Below are 9,915 nucleotides of genomic sequence, written 5' to 3'. Positions count from 1 at the left end.
ATAGTTGAAAGATTGAATCTCCAAGTTACTATGTAAGAAACATGAATGTGAAAAATTATCCGAGCATGATGAAATCACATGCCATAATAAACTAGGAGTTTATTGATATAAAATTTATGTCATAGTAAATTAGAAATTTACTACAGCAAAATGTATATGTCATGATAAACCTAGAGTTTGCTAATATAAATAAGTTCATAAGTTGACATGAACGATTATGACATTGTAAAGATGCGCATATTGAGTATTAAACATATATTTTGAAAAATTAGAAAATTCTTCATGAACTTTTAATGTTGTTTGTTCTCATGATAAGTTGATTGGACCAATTAATGTTGGAATTGAATCCTTTAAATCTGAAAAGTATAAAAGGTGAATATGAGCCCGTTCACCTATCATGTGATATATATTAGGATGTATCAATATAAGATGATCACATATATGTTTATTGTCAATCTGTAGTTGACATTTATAATTTTTTTTGCTCAATATAACTTGAGTAAAAAGCATATTCCAAATTATATAATCAAGTCAATTCATCTTGATAATGCTGGTTTGACATTGAATGTCACCGATAGATAGTTAAATCATTGCTAATGAAAACAAAGCTTCATGCGTTGGTCTAAAATATGATATATTGCATAACACTTGTATGCATTAGACCAATAAATTGTGATTATTTTATTCCTTCTCAATTGGTTCAAGGTCAGAAATCAATTATTCCGTCTAGTAATTTTGATATGTGGTATTTGATCAATGGATATATCATGATGCACAAAGATGGATTCTTTAAAGTAAATTGAGGTGTATGTTAGTTTTTCTAACATAAGGGGGAGATAATAAGCAACTAAGAAATGTTTTATCCCTTTTAGAATTTACCAAAAGGAAGATAAATTATTTAAAGGAAAAAAGGGTTCTTAACTTCTCAAAATCATTTCAAAACTTTTTTAAAATGTCGAAATAATTTAAGAAAAGCTACAGAGCCGCCACTTAATTTATATAGAAAAATCAAGAAAAACTTAAGAGAATTCCAAAGGTTAAAAAACAGAAGTCCTAAGAAGGGTTTGACCACCGAATATTAGGAAATCCGATGGTTTTTTTCACCTCTCCTCTCGTCTGCTCTCTTTATTCACCATCCTATCTCCTCCCATCAACTTTTTAGCTGAAGCAAAACAAATTTCAAGGTTTTATAATCTCTGAAAGTAGGAGAAAATTGAGTATCCATCAGTTACAAGGTATTTTTTCTTTGATTCGACAGCTATCGGGCTTAAACCTACGGGTCCAAACCTCTCCACCTTTAATCCGTCACTCATCTTTCAAATCGAACAAAAAAGGTGACTTCTTTCACTTCTTTTATCTCTTTTCACCATTAAATTCAACCAGCAATTTGTCTTCTCAATGACATAAAAAATTCAATTTTTTAATTTTTTAATTTTTAGTTGGAATTTTTTCAAAGCTTCTTTGAGAAACCGGGCAATCTATATTTTGCCTATAAGAGGGTTAAGGGGGTAGAGAAATTAAAAAAAAATCTTGGAGTTTTAACACACTCTTCTATTCACTAATTTCTCTATTTTCTTTGCTCTATTTTTCCTTATTTTGATTTACTCATACCGCTCTCGTTGTTTCCTTTCGTCGGTCAAGCTTGAGGTCAAAGTTAGTGGTGAAATTGCTCTCAGACTCGTCGTCTTAGTTCGCTGCACAACATCCGATAATTGTCTTTTCCTATCCATTTTATTAGGTGTCAACAAGAAATATGTTATGAATTATCTTCAATATAATCTTCATTCAAAAGATAATTCAAATTCAAATGCTAGGAGCATTTCCTAACCCAATATTAATCTCATATTTAGTTATAAATACCCCAAATTGAATGTTTTTGAAGGACAAAATCTACTTCATGCATGAAGAATGGTAGATCAATCGACTCTAAAAGTAGTAATTCTTGAACAAAAAAGAGCAAATGATCATAATAAGGAGGAATTGTGCTTTTGAAGAGCTTATGACATAACACTTCATGAAACCTATGAGAGGTTGAGGTACTTGAAAATAATAAAGTGATGAGATCTCAAAATGTTATGTCACATTGTGAATCGATGCAAAATGATACATCACCAACAATATCTTTGATACAATATTGGTACAATACTGTAAAAGATTATGAGGATCTAAATTCTACTTTTATTTAAGCATGCTAACATAGACGTATTTATTAAGTGACATGAAATGATGCATTTTGGTAAGCATAAAACTTATTTAATTTGCAATCCAGAAACTTGAAGATGTCATACATGAAGTGCTGAATATTGCCACTTGATAAAATTTATATGAAAACTTTTTAAGGATTCAAAATGTTTGAAGCATATAAAAATTTCTGAAAAACTTATCTATAATCCTCACATAGCATAAATTTATAACTTGAAATCACAAGAACTCTTGGAGAGTTTTCAAAATTGTAACTCCTCCGCATAGTATATATGTTAGTCACATAGCTGATGCTCATACGGTTCTTGTTCGCCCTGTCTAGGCTAAGCTAGGGGCGTGACAAAAGTGGTATCAGAGCACTAGGTTTTAGGTGTCCCGGGGAGTCTAAGAAGCTGTATCTAGTAGAGCCCCACTTATGAATATGGTGTGCACCACATTTATAATGGGGGAGCTGCTTAGGCATTTAGGAATTTTAACTTTCTTTCATGATCTAGATCGTGCAACAAAGCTAACTTATAAAGAATTACTTCTGATTCATATTCTGCTTAATCTTCATATAGATTCATTCTAATAAGGTAACCTCAAATCAGGCCAATGGGCCAGATGCTAGCATTTCAAAAGGAAGTTTACTGCCAAAAGCTCAACCATAAGACTTAAGCTAAGATTCGAGATAGCTTGTGGAGTTTGGCCTTTCTGGTTCCCACTTTCTAAGGGTTGTTTAACTACGAAGATAGAAAGTGGCATATCCCGATATAAATGTTGCAAAAAGTTTAGTGGGTTTTCAAGTTTAAAAGGTTCTTTGCGTGATCCCTTTAGTACTTATAGGATTTAAGTACATGGAGGATATTCAGTATTTCCTCAATAATATATCCATAAGCTTTGGGGTAATGTATGATTTTAAAGTAGAGGTAATCAATTGGGTCTTTATGAGTTTAAGGTACACTGGTAGCTTTGACTGTTAGGTAAATGTATCTCACTAGTGTTAATTAATTAAAAGTATCCCTATCTGGTCTACTAGGCATGGATACTTTATAATATATTTTCCCAGGCGAGTACGTAGAACATCCCCATAGAATACGTTCATTTGATTATATTGAGTAGGTAATGAACTATATGTTTGAATCCTTGTGTGGCTAGCAAGCTCAAGGATAAGTGTTGTTATCATTGGTAGGGATATATGAGTAGGAATTACCCATTGTGATTTGTCTCACAAAAAATAGTAATAATATGCGATCAAAGATTAGAGTTGAAAATATCGAGGAGTCGAACATAGACTAAGAGTTATCATTTGTGCCTAGAATAGATCAAGACATAGTATTGGTTAATTGGTTATAAGAAGAATTTTTTTGACATTTGAAAAATGGTAAATTATTGTGTGAATATCTTAGATTACTTATATACGTGGAATAGTGCACCTAGTTAGAGTATGAATTTTACAAAAAAAAAGTTATAGAAATATGATCAAATAGCCTTAGGGGGTTGTGGTGACATATCGTAAGAAATAATGTTAGTATTACTTTGACGTCTGGTATTTTTTCTATACAATAGTGGCAGTTGGTAATCAATTAGTAAGCCCTCTTGATGAGGGATACATTGATCAAGTATGATGTTTAAAAATGCAAATGCGTTGGAGGATAAGAATATATCTGGAGAGGTATACATTGCCAATAGTAGATTATAGATAACTTAAGATACAACAATCATATGTTCATTTGATTTCACATAGATACACTTATTTGTTAAGTGTCTCTGCGGCCTAACTAGCTACTTCTTGGGTATTGATGAAATTTATGAGACTTTTTTCAAAGAAAGAGATGAAGTATATTTATTCACCTGATACATGTTCATCATAAGCTTACTGAGCATAGCCTGACTTAGAAAAAATGTGTTGGATTACTCGTGATTTTTTTTCATATGGTTATAGAAGTTTTACCAAGCGCAGTCGAACCTTAATTATTAAGTCCAAAATATCTGATCTTTAAGTATTGTGGAGAAATAATAAAATGACTCCATAAGTCTATGGTAAACAAGAGTTCTTGGGTTATATTTTCTTTAGCACCCCGCTTAATCATCCATCCACCAAATTTATACAAGCTATTAGATAGCGAGTTCAATAATGTGACACCTGATAGCAATAGAAATAGAATGGTTTAACTTGGTACTCCAGTAAAAGGCCTATAAAGTATTACCCTCTGTTTTTGCGCTGGTAATTAACAAAATAGATTAATAGTAATAGTGTTCAGTTCTTATGTTCGAATATATATAAAGGAGGATTTTCTAGGGCTAAAAGGAAGGATAACCTGGTTAAATAGATCCCAAATTTTTTTTTTTGGGAAAATACTAATAGAAGTAGACTTAGTATTATTTGGAACCAGCATAAGTACGCTCGTAAGTAAATTATGACTGGATGACTCCATGAAATTCCTCGTAGTTTACAAAGAAACGAGATGCCAACAAGAATAAGTTGTCATGAATTCAATATGTATGTGTTATAGCTAACTTTCTTGCAAGATTATATGTATTGCATGTATGGTAACTTAACTATTTACATGGTACTTATTTTATTATGCATTTATGAGGGATTAATTATTTACATATTGTTTGTACTATAGATTCTTATTTATAGGTTACATATTTTATGAATCATCGTTTATATACTACATATTTTATATAGAGTGTGTTTACATGCTACTTGTTACATAAAGTCTTGATACTCAAATCATATGTTTCATAGAATACTTGATTACAATATATGTGTAGACGCATTAGAGGCTATTCGTTCAAAGGTCATAAGGTTATTGTTTATATTTTACAATCGTCATATATCATTTGTTTGCACATCACTTGGTCTAAAAGCGTAATAATTTAAGTGTTATACATTTCATAAGTTCATAATTTTATATGATTAGAATGTAAAGTTTTGTTGTTCATATAATACATATTTAATTTTTATAGGTTATAGAAACATCTGCTAAAAGATCATACTTCATATGCTCATATGTAATAATTAAGTTACTTGCATACTATGTGTTTTTATAACGTTAAGATTTATGCATCCGACCCTTTCATAGTTTACTTGTTTATATAATCATATGATAAATGTTACGATATAGTTCATTTATCTACATGTTATATATCTATCACAGATTTTTATTTATAGCTTATTGGTTGGACAAATTGTTTGCTTATATGTCATCATATTCAGGGTATAGTTATTTGAGTATCGTATGTTCCATAGGGTATGTATTTACAAATATTAAGGGCCTATTTATTTGTATGATATACGGTTATTTGCTTATGTGTAAATATTTATCTATGAGTTTTATAATCGACACATTTAGGTGGTGTGATTAGCTTACCTGCTCGTTGTGTACTTTTACAATCCTAGAACCCAGGTACTAGGTGCTTTTACATTTTATATTCTTATATATCAAAAGTAACTGATTATATTCTATATGTTTGCACTTTTTATAGAGCCATGTATTAGGTATTAAGAGTTTACCTGTCTATATGATCAAATGACAGATTTCGTACTATATTTCAACTGTTCACATGTCATTTTTTTTAGCCAACATGTTCACAAGCTATTTAGAGTTCATATATTCATGCGTCATAGGTTTCAGAATCTACTTGTACATTGACTACATGTTCCTATATTTTAGTACTTTATACATCTGCTAGAGTTTATATATTTATAAATGAAAAGTCCTTTTGCAACTCAGGTGTTTATATAGGTACATGCAATTCATTCCTATTTGCTAATATGTTATAGTTACTGTATTATTGATTGATTAGATAGGTATCACCTAGAAAAGGCATCAAGTGGCTCTGTAGAATCGACAAGTTGATCCCTAAGTGTATAAGGAGAAACAAATTATGTATGACTTATATTAGCATATAGAGATCATCCAGGTGTCCTAGGTGGGATGACAATCTCCAGATAAAGCTATAGTATGCCCAACATTCCCTGTGTGTATACCACCCCAACGTTTCGGGGATATGATTTATTTTTATAATCCCTAAAATCTTAGGTGTTCTTGTCTAGTGAGTTGTTTCAATACAAAGGACAGTAGGTGAGATATTGATACAATAAAACCAAGTAAGTATCAAAACACACTCCAAATCAGTCCACTAATCTTAAGGATCAGAGGATCTTTTTGGAGACCACTCTCAGATTCTCTACCGACAAGAAGAATACAAGGCACAATGGTGTATATAATACCAAAACAGCAACAACAACAATAACAAGAATATTATAACAATATGACACAACAATAATATGAACAACAAGTCATTTCTTCACTAAAACACAAGAATAAATGGATTCAAGTTACAACACTAACAAGATTACACTAAGATAAAAAGATAGATAGATAGACTACATGAAGATGTAATCTTAATAACTCAAGAGCCTATTCCACTCTTGAACCCTTAACACTACACACTTCAATTCTCTTATCTATACGTGACAAAATATTGGATTCCACCTCTCTAGTATCTACGTTTCCAAGCAAAATACAATGACTAGTGATTCCATACTAAATCTTGCCCTAGTTTTGATTGGTGGCTTTTCCAAGCCTTAACTATGGTGTTTCAAGTCTTACCAGACTTACAATACTATCCAAAAGCTAAGTCTGAAATCCCTACAATGTTCTATTTATACTAGGTTATAAATAAAATATAAAAAGACCAAAAGTCCACTTAGAGACTTAGGTGCCCATCAAGTGTAGTAATTTGGCTGCTTTTTAGTGCATTTAGGTCCCCTTTTGCACTTTAATTGCACACACTAAGTCTCGAACACCACATGCACTCCCATAAGTCCATATATGTGATTATTCTTGTATCATCCTCTCCATCTTGAGAGGAATTTGCCCAAAAATTCATGGCTTCACCTCGTTCAATTGGTCACTTCAAAAGAAACCACTCAAAATAGCTCGCAAAACATGAGATGGCACAAAAATAGTCCACAAAATCATGAGGAACCCAAGAGCACATTAACACAAATCTCGGCTAACATCTTCATTTTGAACCTCAACTTTCTCTCCATTTTGATCCTTGTCTTCAATCTCATTCGAAACAAGTCTCCTACCATCATACAAGCATCACCGTAGAGTCCATATCCATCATGTTCCCTTCTACCATTCTCCTCTACATGGATATGTCGGCTTTGGTGAAGTGAAGTTTTGGTTGAGAGGATTGATTTGGTCAAGTGGAGCTTCGATGGGGGATCTTGGATGGAAGGGATTTGGCTTCCAAGTCCTTTTTGTTGGACTTGATCAAATGGAGGAGGGATTGACCTATGTAGGTCTCGAGTTGGAGGGCATTTAATGGCTTGGCTTATGTTTATGTCATTTGGTGGTAGTCTTGGAATATTGATTGTTTGAGGAAAAGCTTCGGAAGTAGAATCACGAAAATTCCTTCAACTCTCCACTCGATCCAACCTCTTAAGTATGTAGACATATTCAAGCCTAATTTGTCAAGACCTGTATTGGCCTTAGCCATTTCTCGGGCAATAGCATCAAAGTGGGCTAAAATGATGTCCATTATGGAAAAGAAATTACCTACAAAATAGAAAACACGTTAGTTGTACAAAAACATCCTCACTCTCTCTTTTTATTTCTTGCCTCTCGTATCCTTCAGACTCAATCTCACAAGTGTTGTAAGCTTGCTTGTACTCCGAGAGGTTTTGAGAGGTGAATCCACGTTTACAAAGACTCCAAAGATTAAGAAAACACACAAGGATGTATTACAATTACTCAAATAATTAAGATACATAAAGGAAAGTTAACATGAAGAACAGTTTCAAAACTAACTTACAATCTAGTTCTAGCTTGTAAGTTAGTAAAGGAATCAACAAAAGAGACTAAATAACAACAAATTGAAACTAGAAGATCAATGGGCTTAAAATTTATTGGTGAACAGTAATTGATGATGCGGCAGTCCGTGATTGGCCTCGGTTCTCAACAATTTTATTTTCTAAATTTGGAAGTCTTGATCAATTTTACAATTTGGAATTAGTGGGAATTGGTTAAGGAGGGAAATATAAGTCTTGGAATCCTTTTTCAAATTTCAAAAAGAAAGACTTGACTTTCTTTGTACTTCTCCTTAAAACATGGACTCTTGTTTTATGAAAAGTGATTGAGCTGTGATTGACTAGTTGGTAAGTGATGGTAAATATTTCAAGACTAATAAAGATCTCACACCTTTTCCTTCGCCTTTTTGGATCTAACTTTCACTTTATTTTAACAAGGTATGAAGTCTGGAAAGAACATCAGAACACTTCAACAATCAACAAAAAAAATCAACAACTACCACCAAGATCCACAACACAACCACATGGTCAACTCCACTACAATAAGGTTTCACATGGTCAAGAATACAAAATCACCCACAAGCGGCCTAGTCTCTTTGTGTTATGTTTCGATTTTAGCAAGAGAGAAAGGTTGTGATGAACAACAAGAACACCACAACAATCTTTAAAGATCTTAAAAAACACCAACGTCTAACTAAATCCACAACAACAAGAACAACACCACATGGCCACAACAATGTTCACAACAACAATGTCAATAATTCAAGCTCAATTTTAGATCAAGACTCAAGAGTGTTAGAGAAGAAGAAAGTTAACACTAAAAACAACAAAGAAAACAAGAGAACACTTAGATCTAGACACCACAATTTGGCCAAGACTACAACAACAAGAACAATAATTTTTCAACCAAGGAGAAAAAATGGACAGATTACACCTTTTTCTAGAATTTTCAGCTTTTCAACAATTTTTTTTCTAATAAACAAGCCCAAGATTGATCTTGTACGAACAATATCAAGCCATGCTTTGATACCAAATGATACAAGAAAATCAATAAAGTATCAAAACACACTCCAAATTAGTCCACTAATCTTAAGGATCTGAGGACCTTTTTGGAGACCACTCTCAGATTCGCTACTGACAAGAAGAATACAAGGCAGAATGATGTATATAACACCAAAAAAGCAACAAAAATAACAAAATTATAATAATATGACACAGCAATAAGATTAACAACAAGTCACAGCTTCACTAAAACGCAAGAACAAACAGATTCAAGTTACAACACTAACAGGATTACAATAAGATAAAAGGATAGATAGATAGATAGAATACATGAAGATGTAACTTAAGAACTCAAAAACCTATTCCACTCTTGAACCCTTACACTACATACTTCAATTCACCTATCTCTTATGTAACACAAGATCGGATTCCACCTCTCTAGCATCTATGTTTCCAAGAAAATACAATCACTATGATTCCACACTAGATATTGCCCTAGTTTTGGTTGGTGGCTTTTCCAAGCCCTAAATTTGGTGTTTCAAGTCATTCAAGACTTAAAATAATATCTAAAATATAAGTCTAAAAGACCTATAATGTTCTATTTATACTAGGTTACAAATAAAATACAAAAAAAAGGCCCCTTAGAGACTTAGGTGCCCATTAAGTATAGTAAGTTGGCTGATTTTTAGTGCATTTAGGTATTCTTTTGCACTTCAATTGCACACACCAATTCTCGAACCCAACATGCACTCCCATAAGTCCATATCCGTGATTATTTCCGTATCAGATATTTAACCTATTTGATGAACCATTTGAAATATACATGATGTGTGATTGTGATTCTAGAAATTTGCATGAATGCAACTTCCTGATGCTGAGTATAAGGTAAGTTACCGTAT

The sequence above is a fragment of the Capsicum annuum genome, chromosome 12 (genome assembly GCF_002878395.1).
Source record: "Capsicum annuum cultivar UCD-10X-F1 chromosome 12, UCD10Xv1.1, whole genome shotgun sequence".
In the NCBI taxonomy this organism is placed as follows: domain Eukaryota; kingdom Viridiplantae; phylum Streptophyta; class Magnoliopsida; order Solanales; family Solanaceae; genus Capsicum; species Capsicum annuum.
This window is presented reverse-complemented; position numbering follows the sequence as displayed.